Below are 18,172 nucleotides of genomic sequence, written 5' to 3'. Positions count from 1 at the left end.
ATGACTTTGTGCTATTCATTCAGCACCTCTACAATGGCTGGCATGATGTGGTAGAGAGCTAGCCACATAACGAACACCCTGAGAGGAGATGCCATCTACAAATGGAACAATAACATTCAAAACCAAACTACACCTAGAGAACACAAAAATCTCAGGTAGGGAACCTCCCTAGAACACCCAACCCATAAGACTCGAGAGACTGCACCACTGGGTCCCACAAAACAACTACTACATAAGACCAATTCAGAAAATCTGGGTGGCACAGCAGTTTAATACATAGAAACAATTACAAAGGAACAGCAAAAATGGGGAGACAAAGAAACAACCCCATATGAAAGAAAAGGAGGCATCACAGAAAAGGAAATAAATGAAATGAAGCAAGCAATTTGTCAGAGAAAAAATTCAGAGTAATAGTTATAAGGATGCTCAAATATCTGGATGGGAAATTCACCAACATGTGTAAGAATCAAGAGAAATAAAGAATGGCATAGCTGCAATAAAGAACACAATGGAATGTTTTAACTGTAGACTAGAAGCAGCTGAGGACCAAATCAGCAAGGTAGAAGACAAAATAGAAAAACACCCAAGGAGAGCAGCAACTGGAAAAAAAGAAAAACAACTTAAAAAGCAGGAGGAGAATCAAATGGAGGTTTGGGACAACATCCACATAATAGGGCTGCCAGAAGGAGAGGAAGCTGAGCAAGGAATAGAAAACTTGTCTGAGAAAATAATGACAGAAACCTTCCCTGACTTTGGGAAGAAAAAAAAATTACACAAGTCCAGGAAGCATAGAAAGTCCCAGACAAGATGAACCCAAAAAGACTGACACCAACTCATCGTAATTAAATTGGCAAACATCAACAACAAAGTAAGAATCTTAAAAGCTGCCAGAGAGCCGAAACCGGTTTGGCTCAGTGGATAGAGCGTCGGCCTGCGGACTGAAAGGTCCCAGGTTCGATTCCGGTCAAGGGCATGTACCTGGGTTGCGGGCATATCCCCAGTGGGAGATGTGCAGGAGGCAGCTGATCGATGTTTCTCTCTCATTGATGTTTCTAACTCTCTATCTCTCTCCCTTCCTCTCTGTAAAAAATCAATAAAATATATTTAAAAAAAAAAAAAAGCTGCCAGAGAGAGACAGAAAGTTACCTACAAGGGATCTCCTATTAGACCAGCTGTGGGCAACTACGGCCCACAGGCTGGATCTGGCCCGTTTGAAATGAATAAAACTAAAAAAAAAAAAAAAAAAGACCGTACCCTTTTATGTAATGATGTTTACTTTGAATTTATATTAGTTCACACAAACACTCCATCCATGCTTTTGTTCCGGCCCTCTGGTCCAGTTTAAGAACCCATTGTGGCCCTCGAGTCAGAAAGTTTGCCCACCCCTGTATTAGACTATCAACTGATTTCTCAACAGAAACACATCGGGCCAGAGAGAATTGAATGAAGTATACAAATTGATGCAAAGCAAGGGATGAATCCAAGAATACTCTATCCAGCAAGGCTATCATTAAAAATCAAAGGGAAAATCAGGATGTTTGCAGATTTTAAAAAGGCTAAGAGAGTTTATTACCACCAAGCCAGCAATGCAAGAAATGCTAAAGGGACTGCTATAAAAAGAAGTAATAGAAAGGGACTAAAGAACATAGGCATAAAGAATAAAAATGGCAACAAACAAGTACCTACCAATAATAACCTTAAATGTAAATGGATAAATGCTCTAATCAAAAGACATAAGGTGGCTGAATGGATAAGTTTACATGACCCATCCTATATAATAAAGAGGTAATATGCAAATTAACCATCACACCCTCACACAAGATGGCCACCCCCATGTGATCAAAGATGGCCGCCCCAATATGGTTACAAGATGGCCACCACAAGATAGCCTGCAGGGGAGGGCAGTTGTGGGTGATCAGGCCAGCAGGAGAGGGCAGTTAGGGGCAACTAGGCCAGCAGGGGAGGGCAGTTGGGGGTGACCAGGCATGCAGGGGAGGGCAGTTAGGGGCAACCAGGCTGGCAGGGGAGGGTAGTTGGGGACGATCAGGCCGGCAGGGGGGGCAGTAAAGGGTGACCAGGCTGGCAGAGGGGGCAGTTAGGAGCAAGCAGGCCATCACGCAGAGGCAGTGAGGGGCGATCAGGCTGGTGGGGGGGAGGGGGAAATTAGGGGCCACCAGGCAGGCAGGCAGGTGAGTGATTAGAGGCCAGTGGTCCAGGATTATGAGGATGTCCGACTGCCAGTTTAGGGGGCCTAAACTGGCAGTCGGACATCTCCCAAGGGGTCCTAGATTGGAGAGGGTGCAGGGTGGGCTGAGGGGGACACCCCCCCTGCATGAATTTCATGCACTAGGTCTCTAGTGAAAATATTTAAAAAACTCCAAATGATTAAAACAAATATCCTTATTTAATATTAAGAATTTAGACCACTTTTATACTTATATTTTTATTACTATAGCTCACCCACCCAGCCACAGCCATTTCAACAAATTCCACATTGTTCCCTTATCACCTAAAAAAAAACTTGTGAAACTGCTTTTATTCAAAACTAGAGTCTGAGTGCATGGATTTGTGTACCAGTGGAGTCCCTCGGCCTGGCCTGTGCCCTCTCACAATCCAGGACCCCTCAGGGGATGTCAGAGAGGCAGTTTTGGCCCGATCCCCACAGGCCAGGCTGAGGGACCCCACCAGTGCACAAACCCATGCACTGGGCCTCTAGTAAGCATATAAGATCTTTGGTTAATCTCTTCCTGCCCTCCCCTCGCCCCCCTTCCCTCTTAGATTCATCAGTCTGTTCCATGTTTCCATGCCTGTGTGTTGAGCATCTGCTCCCTGGTGGTCAGTGTGTGTTGAATGGTCAAATGGTCTCTTAGGCTTTTATATATATAGATTATGCAAAGTTTCATGGTCTGGAATTGTTGGTGCCAGGGAAATGGAGATTGAAATAGCAAGAATGAAATCTAGGCTGCGCTAAAAATTAATATAATGGAAGGCAGAGATGGAACTAAGCAATTTCAGACTGGCCAAGTCTTATATGGCTTGTGCCTTGGCTTCTGACTCTACTGCTAGAGGTCACTCTCCTACATAAAACAATTCAGTTAACTGAAGCATCAATAATGGATACATATGAGAAATGGAATAACAGAAAGAACAGAATTCACTATCTGGTGTTCATTTGCCATTTGACACTCTCCCTTCTTGTATTCTATTTTACTTGAACCCTTCAAAATATACTCTCTCTCTCAAGGGTCCTTGCTCTGAAAGTGTAACTTTCCCCAACTGTACAGGATCTCTGCGGCCCTTCTTCATGTCAAGTACCTTGACTATGTCATAGAGTTCCTTCTCACAGGGGCTGGCACCGAGGCCTTTGTTCTCTTTCTTAAGTCTTTCAATTCACTTCCCCAATTCCTTTTTATATTAGATCCACAGAAAACCTTATTAGAAATATCCATTTTGAAATGGCCCAATCAGTCACACTGATCTTATTCAGTAACTGGTAGGGGGGTATGGGACTTAATTGAAAACATTTGTCCTACTCTGCTGACAAACATTAGGTCAAAGAAAACTCTGGGGAGTCTTGTCCTTACATGTTTTTTTTTCTGTAATGGGCTTTATGATCACATTCTTTAAATCACAGCCAAGAGTGTATTCTAGACCTGAATTTATTTTAAAGACAATGTGGCAATAATATTCTGTGTACTAACAAGAGGTTTGGAGCTGCAGCCAAGAATAGGAATATATCTTCCCTCTTACTGTCATTCTCATTGCCATTCTAAAAAATTACTGCCTCTTTTGTTCTCTTCCTCTCCACCACCACACCCCCCACTTTCTGTGTGGGACTCAGACTCTCTTGTCATTATTTTTGTTTTGAATGTCCTTGCCAGAGCAAAATCTATATAAGGAGCAAAATATCTTAAACTATGACCCTATCTAGCTTTGCTCCCTGCCTGCCAGGGACACATCACAGTCAACAAATGGACAGCCCTGGCATGGTTCCAGTCCAGTCTCTGGAGTGTGATTGCCTAGGATGGAATTCCAGCTCCACCATGCATTAGTTGCTAGGAAGCCTCCTGTGTAACGTGAGGCTCTTACCAGTATCCACCTAATGGAGTTATTTTTGGGACAAAAATACGCACACACTGTGTCCCATAGTGCTTGGCACATGAGAATCATTTACAATCTCTACAATTGGGAAGACCTAAAAAGTAAATTTTAAAAAAAAAAATTTAAGAGAGGATTGCAAGGTGGCTGCAGAATAGATGGAAGCTACACTCACCTGCAGCACCAAACCTGATTTACGGCTAAATTACAAAGCAACCAACCTGAATAACCCGCTGAAGACTAGCTGAATGGAAATATTATAACCAAAGATTTACAGAAGAAGCCACTTAGAGACTGGTAAGAAGGGAAGAGACATAGAAAGTGCTGGCCCTGCACCTGATGGGTGAGAAGCTGGAGGGATATGTCCAGGAGCATGGGGTCTCAGTTTTATGCAGTGATCCCCAATCCAGAGCAACAGAGATGGGAAGAAGAACTCGAATAGCATCTAATGGTGAAAAGCAGCAGGGGTTCAGTCCACCTGGAGAGAAGAGTCTTCTAGAGAGACAGACACTGCCTTCCCAGGGTCAGGCACTCCTACTGTCATAGCACCAGCCTGGGAGTGCACTGCGCGGTCCTCCAACTACTGGCAACACCGCTCTGCTGTGTTCAGTCCTGCAGTGGGGTCTGCTGGCTGCACCCAGCATGGACCTTTGAAGAGCTCTTTTTCCGGAGAAGCTCTTTGCAGAGACTCAGACAGTGATGGAACTGTACAACTTTGGAAAGGGGACCATTTTTTCCCATCTCGAGTGCACAGCCAGTGCTTCCTTCCCGTTGAATCACTTGGCTTGCCCTTCTACTCCCTGTTGCCCTGCCCTGCTGAGTTCTGTTCCACAGAGGAATCAGAGTGCCACCCAGAGCTGGGATTTGCACAGGGCTGGGATTTTCAAACACATTTCCCAGAAGGCTTTTGTCCAGGAATCAGACAGGCAGGAGCTGGGTTGTGTGGCTACATTACAGTTTGGGCGGGGGGGAGGGCACTCATATCCCCCCTGCTAGCTCAGTCCATGTTATTCCATCAACAGGAGATTCATTTAACCTGCCTTCCTGGCAGCCAGGGTCCTGACCATGCTGAGCTCAGTCCAGCAGGGGAATCTATGAGCTACTTGGAGCTGTGACCTGCTTTTGCCCAGGAAGGGGAAGATGTACCCACCTCTTCTCCCAGGCTTCCTGGCACTGCCTGCAATGGGAGACTGTTTGGATCTGCCATCCCAAGTCCAGTTGGCTGTGAGCTCAACTCTGCAGGGGTGAAGGGAGTGCTGCTAGGAGTTGGGACATCAGAGTGTGTATCACTATTGTCTGAGACCTGGATGAAGTGCTTGGCCCCTTTCTGCAGGCTCAATCTAGTAAGGCTATCATTTAAAATTAAAGGTGAAATAAGGAGCTTCCCAGGAAAAAAAAAAAAAGCTAAAGGAGTTTATTACCACCAAATCAGTATTGCAAGAAATGTTAAAGGACATGCTTTAAGAAGAAGAAACAGAAAGGGAAATATAGGTATAAAAAATAAAATGGCAATAAATAAGTACTTATCAATAATAACCTTAAATGCAAATGGATTAAATGTTCCAATTAAAAGATATAGGGTATCTGAATGGATTTAAAAAAACATGACCGCTGAAGGAAAACCAAGATGGTGGCATAGGTTAACGCCAGAGATTGCTGCCTTAAACAACCAAATCAAAATACACCTAAAAGACGGAACGGACATCATCCAGAACCACAGGAAGGCTGGCTGAGTGGAAATTCTACAACTAGGAGGAAAGAGAATATCATACCCAGACTCAGAGGAGGCGCAGTGCTGAAGTGAAATACTGAGGTACGGAGTGCGCTCGGAGAGGGCTGGCGGCGGAGGGCGCGGTTGGTGTTTTCAATCGGGAGGGAGCTTCAGACTCTGAGCTCCAGATCCGGGCAAGTCTCTAGGGACCCAGACTCAAACAGGAGAAGCGGGACTGTCTGGCTTCAGTCGGAACTCGAAGGCAGCTTTCTCTCCGAGGTTTGCAGTGGTTGCTGGGACTCTGTGAGGCAGAACCCCTAGGGACGGAACTGAGAGCTGCCATAACTGCTCTCTCCGGCCCACCCTGTTGATCCCGTGCGACCCACCCGCCCCGCCCAAGCCCTACGCAGAGCCATTTGCCAGATAGCCTCAGGCAAAGGCTAGATTAGCACCTCCCTAGAGGACAGAAGTTTTCCCACTGCAGACACAGCTGATTCTCACAGCCAGTTGGCCTGGAGGTCAAATCCCCCTAGTATTAACTACAACAATCAAGGCTTAACTACAGGAAGACTGCACACAAAGACCACTAGGGGGTGCACCAAGAAAGCATAAAAAATGCGGAGACAAAAAAACAGGACAAAACTGTCAATGGAGGATATTTAGTTCAGAACCACACTTTTAAGGTCTCTCAAGAACTGTCTAGAAGCCGCCGATAAAGTTATTGAGATCCTCAACAAATCTAATGAGACCCTCGATGTTATGATGAAGAACCAACTAGAAATTAAACATACATGGACTGAAATAACGAATATTATACAGACTCCCAAAAGCAGACCAGAGGACCGCAAGAATCAAGGCAAAGATTTGAAATGCGAAGAAGCAAAAAACACCCAACTGGAAAAGCAAAATGAAAAAAGAATCCGAAAATACGAAGATAGTGTAAGGAGCCTCTGGGACAGCTTCAAGCGAACCAACATCAGAATAATAGGGGTGCCAGAAGATGAGATAGAGCAAGATATTGAAAAACTATTTGAAGAAATAATGACAGAAAACTTCCCCTACCTGGTGAAAGAAATAGACTTACAAGTCCAGGAAGCACGGAGAACCCCAAGCGAAAGGAATCCAAAGAGGACCACACCAAGACACATCATAATTAAAATGCCAAGAGCAAAAGACAAAGAGAGACTCTTAAGAGCAGCAAGAGAAAGAAACTCAGTTACCTACAAGGGAGTACCCATACATCTGTCAGCTGATTTCTCAACAGAAACTTTGCAGGCCAGAAGGGAGTGGCAAGAAATATTCAAAGTGATGAATGCCAAGAACCTACAACCAAGATTACTTTATCCAGCAAAGCTGTCATTCAGAACTGAAGGTCAGATAAAGAGCTTCACAGATAAGGAAAAGCTAAAGGAGTTCATCACCACCAAACCAGGATTATATGAAATGCTGAAAGGTATCCTTTAAGAAGAGGAAGAAGAAGAAAAAGGTAAAGATACAAATTATGAACAACAAACATGCATCTATCAACAAGTGAATCTAAGAATCAAGTGAATAAATAATCTGGTGATCATAATAGAATCAGGGACATAGAAAGGGAATGGACTGACTATTCTTGGAGGGGAAAGGGGTGTGGGAGATGCGGGAAGAGACTGGACAAAAATCGTGCACCTATGGATGAGGACAGTGGGTGGGGAGTGAGGGCGGATGGTGGGGCGGGAACTGGGAGGAGGGGAGTTATGGGGGGAAAAAAGAGGAACAAATGTAATAATCTGAACAATAAAGATTTAATTTAAAAAAAAAAAACATGACCCATATATATGCTATCTACAAGAAACCTACCTCAGAATAAAAATATACACACATACTGAAAGTATGAAAGAAATGTCCCATGGAAAAAATATTCCATACAAATGGAAATGAATAAAAGCTGGAGTAGCAATACTTATATCAGATAAAATTAACTTCACAACAAAGGCCATAAAGAAGTTCACTACATAATACTAATAGGATTGATCCAACAGGATGATATAACCCTTGTAAATAAATATGCATCCAACATAGGAGCGCCTAATAGGTAAATAAAATATTAGTGGACATTAAGAGCAAGATCAACAGCAATACAGTCATAGTAAGGAATTTAACACTCCACTGACGTCAATGGATAGATCTTCCAACAAAATATCAACAAGGCAATAGCAAATTTAAACTGATACCACAGAAATACAAAGGATTGGAGATGGTGGCTGGCAGGACGGAGGTGAGGGATAGGAAGTGAGTGAGGGGATGAAAGGAGAGTGAGTGGATGTGTGTGTTGTGTGTGTGAGTGAGTGAGGGACAGTTAAATCCGGCAGCAGAGGCTGGCAGACCAGGCTCTCTGGCACAGGGAGAGACTACCACCGCTGCGGCACTCCCCGGACTGCAGGGCCCAGGCACAGAGCCCACACCATCTTGAAGGGGAGAGCGGCCTCTTCTAAGAACTCATCAGCACCACCACTCAGACAGACCTGGGACACACTCGCGACCTGGCAGCCACTCCAGCCAAAATCCTGCAGCCACACCCACTGATTCACAGTCCCTGGGATCTCCACTGACAAAGGAGCACCGTGCCTGCCCGCAGCAGTAAGTGCAGCCTCCTCCTCCCCAGCGGCAGACCTACGACGTCGCATTCGCACATCTCCAGCGCGCAGGTCTCTGAGGCACACTACTCCATACACTTCTCTTAAAATATATTTCTTTATTGATTTCAGAGAGGAAGGGAGAGGGAGAGAGAGATAGAAAAATCAATGATGAGAGAGAATCAGTGATCGGCTGCCTCCTGCACACCCCCTACTGGGATTGAGCCCACAACCCAGGCATGTGCCCTGACCCGAATCAAACCTGTGACCCTTCAGTCCGCAGGCCGACACTCTATCCACTGAGCCAAGCTGGCCGGGGCCATAGACTTCTCTTAGAAGTCACTGTGAGCCTCGGCTGGGTGTGATTTTGTACAGACACAGACGCACTGCCCCCCAGTAGAAATTCTGAATTCCCTCTGCCTGAATAACTGCCCCCACACACCCAGCTGCACAATTTCAGCGCCAGGGCCCCTCAGCACCAGGGTACCTCAGAGTGCGTCAGAGCTCAGTGCCAGCGAACTACACTGCCACAGTTGCTCACTCCCCCTGAGCCCATCTATCCACAGGGCACTTTGGGGAAGCTGCAGTGAGCCTCTGCTGGGTCCAATCTTCAACTAATAGGGACGCACTCCCCTGGGCAGTAGAAATTCTGAATTCACCCATCCTGGATACCAGCCCAAAGACGCTTCAATTAAGCATACCAGGGCCCTTCAGAGTGCTTCAGTGCGCCTGCGCTAGCAAACTCACTGTGGGTGCTCCTGTGTGCTGCCACTGGGAACGCGAGCCTATTCACCACAGATGCATCAGCAAAATCTGAGTTTCCCCACTCCACAGCTGCAGAACTCTGGACACTACAGTTGCGTGCTTTTCCAGCGTGCAGATCTTCTAAGACCACCGCTCCACAGGCAGCCCTGGGACCCTGCTGTGAGTCCCACTGGACACGCACTTAAACAAACAGGGGTGCACTGCTGGGCTGTAGAAATGCTGAATTCCCTCTTCTGGGATACCTGCCCACAGACACTGCAATCCAGTGGCTTCAGTGCCAGGGCCCATCAGAGTGTGTCAGTACACCCTGCTGGCAAACACACCGCAGGTGCCCCTGTGAACTGCCGCTGGGATCGCGTGTATCCAATCACGGAGGCAGCAAAAGCTGAGTCTGCACATCCCACAACTACAGAACTCTGGACACCACAAACACGTGTTGCCAGAACGCAGGCTTCCTGAGCCCCACCACCCCAATAGATGGTTCCTGGGTGCCACTGTGAGTCTCTGCAGGGCACACGTGATTTCAACCAAGGGCATAACACAGCAAAAATTGGAACACCCCCTCCACGGCTGCTGACTTCAAGACACATCAGTTGTGCCTTTCCAGCTCGCAGGCCTACATCAAGAGAACCCAAATAGCCCAAGTAGGGAGCTACACGAGACTACCAAACCCAGGAGACCTGAGAGGTCACACCAGTAGCACCATACCCTAAAGATACTGGGTAGCAAAGCAATCAGAATTACAATTAAAACATTACAGCAAAACATAGGAAGACAAAAAAGCAATCCACAAAGGAAAGAAAAAGAGGATTCACCAGAAAGGGAGTTAAATGAAATTGAGGCTACTAACTTATCAGAGAAAGAATTCAGAGTAATGGTTATAAGGATGCTCAAACGGCTGGATGACAAATGCACACAACTCAATGAGAATTATGAGGAGCTGAATGAGAATGTCACCAACATGAAAAGGAACCAAGAGGAAATGAAGAACGACATAGCTGCAATAAAGAACACAATGGAAGGCTTGAACAGCACACTAGAAGAGGCTGAGGACCGCATCAGCGAATTAGAAGACAAGGTAGGAAAAAACACACAAACAAAGAGCAACTGGAAAAAAAAAAAAAACTTAAAAAGCAAGAGGAGAGCCTAAGGGAGCTCTGGGACAACGCAAAACAAAACATCATTTGCTTAATAGGGGTACCAGAAGGAGAGGAGGAGAAGCAAGGAATAGAACACCTGTTTGAAGAAATAATGACAGAAAACTTCCCTGATACTGGCAAGAAAAAAACTACACAAGTCCAAGAAGCACAAAGAGTGCCAAACAAGATGAACCTCAAAAGACCAAGACACATCATAATTAAATTGGCAAACACCAACGACAAAGTAAGAATCTTAAAGACTGCCAGAGAGAGACAGAAAGTTACCTACAAGGGATCTCCTATTAGAATATCAGCTGACTTCTCAACAGAAACACACCAGGAAAGAAGGGAATGGAATGAAATATACAAAGTGATGCAAAGCAAGGGAATGAATCCAAGAATACTATACCCAGCAAGGCTATCATTCAAAATTGAAGGTGGAATCAGGAGCTTCACGGACAAAAAAGGCTAAGAGAGTTTATTACCACCAAACCAGCAATGCAAGAAATGCTAAAGGGACTGCTGTAAAAAGAAGAAACAGAAAGGCAAGAAGGAACACAAACATTAAGAATAAAAATGACCACAAACAAGTACTTTTCAATAACAACATTAAATGTAAATGGATTAAATGCTCCAATAAAAGACACAGTGTAGCTGAACGGATAAGAAAACATGACCCGCCCTAACTGGTTTGGCTCAGTGGATAGAGTGTCGGCCTGTGGACTGAAGGGTCTCAGGTTCGATTCTGGTCAAGGGCATGTACCTTGATTGTGGGCACGTCCCCAGTTGGGGGTGTGCAGGAAGCAGCTGATTGATGTTTCTCTCTCATCGATGTTTCTAGCTCTCTATCCCTCTCCCTTCCTCTCTGTAAAAAATCAATAAAATATATTTTTTTTTAAAAAAAAAAACATGACCCATATATCTGCTGTCTGCAAGAGACTCACCTCAGAACAAAGGATTCACACAGACTGAGTGTGAAGGGATGGGAAAAATTTTTTCAGGCAAATGGAAATGAGAAAAAAGCTAGGGTTGTGATACTTATATATCTGACAAAATAGACCTCAAAGTAAAGGTCATAACAAGAGATAAGGAAGGCCACTACATAATACTAAAGGGAGCAATCCAACAAGAAGATATAACTCTGGTAAATATATATGCACCCAATACAGGAGCACTCAAATACATAAAACAACTTCTGGAAGATATCAAGGGAGAGATCAATAGCAATACAGTCATAGTAGGGGACTTCAATACCCCACTGACACCACTGGATAAATCCTCTAAACAAAAAATCAGCAAAGAAACAGCAATCCTAAATGACTCACTAGATCAGAGGGACTTAATTGACATCTTCAGAATATTTCACCCCAAAGCTACAGAATATACATTCATCTCCAGTGCACATGGGACATTTTCAAAGATAGACCATATATTAGGACACAGGCAAAGTCTCTTCAAATTCAAGAGAATAGAAATCATAACAAGCATCTTCTCAGATCACAATGGCATAAAATTAGAAATCAACTACAATAAAAACATTGAAAAAAAATCAAACTCTTGGAAGCTAAATAGCATACTATTAAACAATGATTGGGTTACCAGAGAGATCAAAGAAGAAATAAAAAGCATCCTGGAAACAAATGACAATGAAAACACAACAATCCAAAAAACTATGGGACACAATGAAAGCAGTCCTGAGAGGGAAGTTCATACCTCTACAGGCCTACCTCAAAAAAAAGAAAAACTGGCTACAAATGATCTAACCCTACAACTCAAAGAGTTTGAAACAGAGCAACAAGAAAAGCCCACAGTATCCAGGAGGAAGAAAATAATAAAGATCAGAGCAGAAATAAATAACATAGAGACCAAAAAAACAATACAAAAGATCAATGAAACCAAGAGCTGGTTCTTTGAAAGGATTAACAAGATTGATGAACCTCTTGCCAGGCTCACCAAGAAACAAAGAGAGAGTACCCAAATAAACAAAATCAGAAATGAAAGAGGTGAAGTAACAACTGATTCTACTGATATACCAAGGATTGTCAAAAAATACTACGAACAACTCTACTCCAACAAACTGGACAACCTCGACGAAATGGACACATTCCTAGAAAAATACAAGCTTCCAAAACTCAATCAGGAAGAATCAAAAAACCTGAATAGGCCAGTAACTACTGATGAAATTGAAACAGTAATCAAAAAGCTTCCAGCAAACAAAAGCCCTAGACCAGATGGGTTCACAGGGGAGTTTTACCAAACATTCAAAGAAGAACTAAAGCCAATCCTTCTCAGACTATTCCAAAAAATTCCAGAGTAAGGCACACTTCCAAGTTTTTTCTATGAAGCCAGCATTACCCTAATCCCAAAACCAGATAAGGACACCACAAAGAAAGAGAATTACAGGCCAATATCCCTGATGAACATAGATGCTAAAATCCTCAACAAAATTCTAGCAAAACAGATCCAGCATTACATTAGAAAGATCATGCACCATGACCAAGTGGGATTTATTCCAGGAATGCAAGGCTGGTACAATATCTGCAAATCAATAAATGTGATACATCACATAAACAAGTTGAGAGACAAAAATCACATAATCATATCGATTGATGGAGAAAAGGCATTTGACAAAGTCCAACACCCTTTTCTGATGAAAACACTCAGCAAAATGGGAATAGAAGGATCATACCTCAACATAATAAAAGACTTATATGACAAACCTACAGCCAACATCATATTCAATGGGCAAAAACTAAAACCATTTCCCTTAAGAACAGGAACAAGACAGGGATGCCCATTTTCACCACTCCTGTTCAACATAGTACTGGAAGTGCTAGCCAAAGCGATCAGACAAGAAGAAGAAATAAAAGGCATCCAAATCAGAAAAGAAGTAAAATTGTCATTATTCGCAGATGACATGATACTGTACATAGAAAACACAAAAGACTCCATCAAAAAATTATTAGACCTAATAAATGAATTTGGCAATGTAGCAGGATACAAAATTAACGCCAAGAAATCTATGGCATTTTTATATGCCGATAGTGAACTTACAGAAAGAGAAATTAAGAAAGCAATCCCATTTGCCATTGCACAAAAAAAAATTAAGATACCCAGGAATAAACTTAACCAAGGAGGTAAAAGACCTCTACCCAGAAAACTACAGGATATTGAAAAAAGAGATAGAGGAAAACATAAACTGATGGAAGAACATACCATGTTCATGGATTGGTAGAATCAACATCATCAAAATGTCCATACTACCCAAAGCAATCTATAGATTCAATGCAATCCCCATTAAAATACCAACAGCATATTTCACAGATCTAGAAAGAACTCTCCAAAAATTCAACTGGAACAACAACAACAACAAAAAAACCCCGAATAGCTGCTGCAATCCTGAGAAAGAAGAACAAAGTAGGAGGGATATCAATACCAGATATCAAGCTGTATCACAAAGCCACTGTTCTCAAAACTGCCTGGTACTGGCACAAGAACAGACATATAGACCAATGGAATAAACTAGAGAACCCAGAAATCGACCCAAACCACTATGCTCAATTAATATTTGACAAAGGAGGCAAGAACATACAATGGAGTCAAGACAGTCTCTTCAATAAATGGTGCTGGGAAATTTGGTCAGACACATGCAAAAAAATGAAACTAGACCACCAACTTACACCATACACAAAAATAAACTCAAAATAGATAAAGGACTTAAACGTAAGATGGGCAACCATAAGATTATTAGAGGAATACACAGGTAGCAAAATCTCAGATATATGCGGAAGGAATTTCTTCACTGACACAGCTCCTAGGGCAGTGATGGTGAACTTATGACATGCGTGTCAGAGGTGACACACGAACTCATTTTTTTGGTTGATTTTTCTTTGTTAAATGGCATTTAAATATACGAAATAAATATCAAATATATAAATCTTTGTTTTACTATGGTTGCAAATATCAAAAAATTTCAATATGTGACACGGCACCAGAGTTAAGTTAGGGTTTTTCAAAATGCTGACACGCCGAGCTCAAAATGTTCACCATCACTGTCCTAGGGCAATGGAAGCTAAAGGGAAAATAAACAAATGGGACTATATCAAAATAAAAAGTTTCTGCACAGCAAAAGAAACCATCAACAAAACAACAAGAAAACCCACTGCATGGGAGAACATGTTTGCCAATGATATCTCCGATAAAGGTTTAATCTCCAACATTTATAGGGAACTCATACAACTTAACAAAAGGAAGATAAACAACCCAATAAAAAAAATGGACAATGGACCTAAATAGACACTTTTTGAAAGAGGACATACATAAGGCTGAGAGACATATGAAAACATGCTCAAAGTCACTAATCATCTGAGAGATGCAAATCAAAACGACAATGAGGTACCATCTCACACCTGTCAGAATAGCTATCATCAACAAATAACAAATGACAAACGCTGGCGAGGATGTGGACAAAAAGGAACCCTCTTTCACTGCTGGTGGGAATGCAAACTGGTGAAGCCACTGTAGAGAACAGTATGGAGTTTCCTCAAAAAACTAAAAATGGAACTTCCATTTGGCCCAGTGATCCCACTTCTAGGACTATATCCCAAGAAACCAGAAACACCAATCAGAAAGGATATATGCACCCCTATGTTCATAGCAGCACAATTCACCATAGCTAAGATTTGGAATCAGCCTAAGTGCCCATCAGCAGATGAATGGATTAAAAAACTTTGGCACATCTACACAATGGAATACTATGCAGCTGTAAAAAGGAAGGAACTCCTACCATTTGCAACAGTATGGATGGAGCTGGAGAGCATTATGTTAAGTGAAATAAGTCAGTCAGAGAAAGATAAATACCACATGCTCTCACTCATTTGTGGATTATAATGAACAACATAAACCGATGAACAAAAACAGATGTAGAGACAGAGAAGCATCAATCAGATGCTCAAAACTCAGAGGGAAGGCAGGGGAGGGTGGGGGTGAGGGGAAAAGATCAACCAAAGGACTTGTAGACACGCATATGAGCATAAGTGATGGATGTGGACAAGAGGGGGTGAGGGCAGGATTGGGGGGATGAAGGGACATTGGGGGGATAAGGACACATTTATAATATCTTATTCAATAAAGGGAAAAAGTAAAATAAAATAAAATTTAGACCAAAAAAAAAAAAAAGAAATACAAAGGCTTGTAAGAAAATACTATGGACAACTATAGGCCAAGAAATTGGAAAACTTGGAGGAAATGGATAAATTCCTAGAAATATACAGTCTTCCAAAACTGACTCAAGAAGAATCAGAAAATCTGAATAGACCAATTACAACGAATGAAATAGGAGCAGTAATAAAATTTTAAAAATTCCCAGAAAAGAAAAGTCCTGGACTGGATGGCTTCATAGGTGAATTTTACCAAACATTCAAAGAATTAACACCTATCCTTCTCAAACTATTCCATAAAATTCAAGAGGAGGGCCCTAGCTGGTTTGGCTCAGTGAACAGAGCATCAGCCCGCAGACTCAAGGGTCCTGGGTTCAATTCCGGTCAAGGGCACATACCTCAGTTGCAGGCTCAAACCCCGGCCCTGGTCAGGGTATGTGCGGGAGTCAACCAATCAAGGTGTACCTCTCACACTGATGTTTCTCTCTGTCTCTCCCCTTCCCTTCCACTCTCTTTAAAAATCAATGGAAAAATATCCTCAGGTGAGGATTAACAAAAAATAAAATAAATAAAAAAGACATTCAAGAGGAGAGAAGATTTCCAAGCTCTTTTTATGAAGCCAACATTATCATAATTCCAAAACCAAATAAAGACACCTCAAAGAAAGAAAATTATAGGTCAATATCCCTAATGAACATAGATATTAAAATCCTCAGCAAAATGTTAGCAAACCAGATCCAGCAATACATTTAAAAGATCATACACCATTATCAAGTGGGATTTGTTATGGATATGCAAGGTTGGTACAATATTCGTAAATTAAGAAACATGATACATCACAGAAATAAAATGAAGGATAAAAGCTGCATAATCAGATCAATAGAGTCAGAAGAAGCATTTGATAAAATTCAGCACCCACTTATGATAAAAAGCCTCAGCAAAGTGGGAATAGAAGGATCACACCTCAACATAACAAAGGTCATATACGATGAACCCAAGGCCAACATCATACTCAATGGGCAGAAACTACAAGGGTTTCCCTCAAAATCAGAAACAAGACAGGGATATTTGCTTTCCCATGCTTATTCAACATAGTATTGGAAGTGTTAGCCATAGCAATCAGACAAGAAGAAAAAATAACAGACATCCTAATTGGAAAGGAGGAAGTAAAACTATCATTAGATGTCATGATATTGAATATACAAAACTCTAAGGACAGCACCAAAAGCTACTACATCTAATAAATGAATTCAGTAAAGTAGCAGGATAAAAAATTAATATTCAGAAATTAATTAATGGTGGCATTTTTTATACATTAATAATGAACTATCAGAAAGAGAAATTTAGAGAACAATCCCACTTACTACTGCAACAACAAAAAATAAGGTAACTAGGAATAAATTTAACACAGAGATAAAAGACCTATACTCAGAAAATTCCAGGATACTGAAGAAAGTACAAGGAAGCTACAGATAAGTGGAAGCATATACAGTATTCATAGATAGGAAAAATTAACATCACTAAAATGCCCATGCTACCTAAAGCAATCTACAGATTCAACTCAATTCCTATCATGATACCAATGGCATATTTTACAAAACGAGAACAAATATTCCAAAAATTTATAAGGAACCTTAAGAGACCCAACTAGCCTCAGCAATCTTGAGAATGAACAAAACTGAAGATATCATATACCTGATATCAAATTATACTTCAAAGCCATAGTAATCAAAACAGTATGGTATTGGCACAAGAACAGACATATAGATGAATGGAACAGAATAGAGATCACAGAATTAAACCCACACCTTTATGGTCAATTCATATTTGACAAAGTAATTAATTCCCTTTCAATGTGCATCAATTTGTGCACGGGAGCACTAGTCATCAATAAATAAAGTGCTGGTGAGGATGTGGAGAAAAGGGAACCCTTGTGCACTGTTGATGGGAATGCAGCCACTGTGGAAAACAGAATGAAGTGTCCTCAAAAAATTAAAAATTGAATTGCCTGTTTATCCAGTGATCCCACTTTTGGGAACATATCTGAAGAAACCCAAAACACTAATTCAAAAGAATATATGCACCCCTAAGTTCACTGCAATGCTATTTAAAATAGCCAAGATCTGGAAACAGCCCAAGAGCCCATCAGTAGGTAGTAGATAAAAAAAAACAGTGGTACTGCAGGGTCCATGTGACTCAGTGGTTGAGCATCAACTTATAAAACCAAGAGGTTACAGGTTTGATTCCTATAGAGAGAGAGAGAGACAACAGTGTGGTGATAGGGGAGTGGGGGTAGGTGGAGGTGAGCAAAGGGGAGAAAAATGGAGATGGAAAAAGACTTTGCTTTGGGTGATGGGCACATGATACAGTGAACAAATGATGTTGTTATTGAGTTGTACACTTGAAACCTGTATGGTTTTGTGAACCAATGCCATCCCAATAAATTCAATTAAAGAAACATTTTAAAAGAATGGTTTTCACTGAAAATGTTACAGAACTCTTATAAATTCAATTTCTTAATAGTAATATATTGATCTTCTTGGGATATAAATTCACTGCTAATAATACTAAGTTGTAACAAGAAAAGACTTGAGTTTTCCATATGAAACATCTGCTCTGCTATTTCAATACTCAATAATCGCAGAGACTTTGAAAGGAAACGTGAGCGGTGATGTGTGACTCAGG

General features: G+C 41.9%; 1 protein-coding gene across 1 annotated transcript in view; it reads right to left on the bottom strand.

Moving 5' to 3' along the window:
* LOC132230269 (uncharacterized) overlaps positions 1-18,172 on the bottom strand; it is a 180,485-nt gene that overhangs the window by 146,537 nt on the left and 15,776 nt on the right. The window lies entirely within an intron of this gene.

This window comes from Myotis daubentonii, chromosome 1, assembly GCF_963259705.1.
Source record: "Myotis daubentonii chromosome 1, mMyoDau2.1, whole genome shotgun sequence".
NCBI lineage: Eukaryota > Metazoa > Chordata > Mammalia > Chiroptera > Vespertilionidae > Myotis > Myotis daubentonii.
The sequence above is the reverse complement of the archived record's forward strand: the minus strand, read 5'-3'. Positions and strand labels throughout refer to the sequence as shown.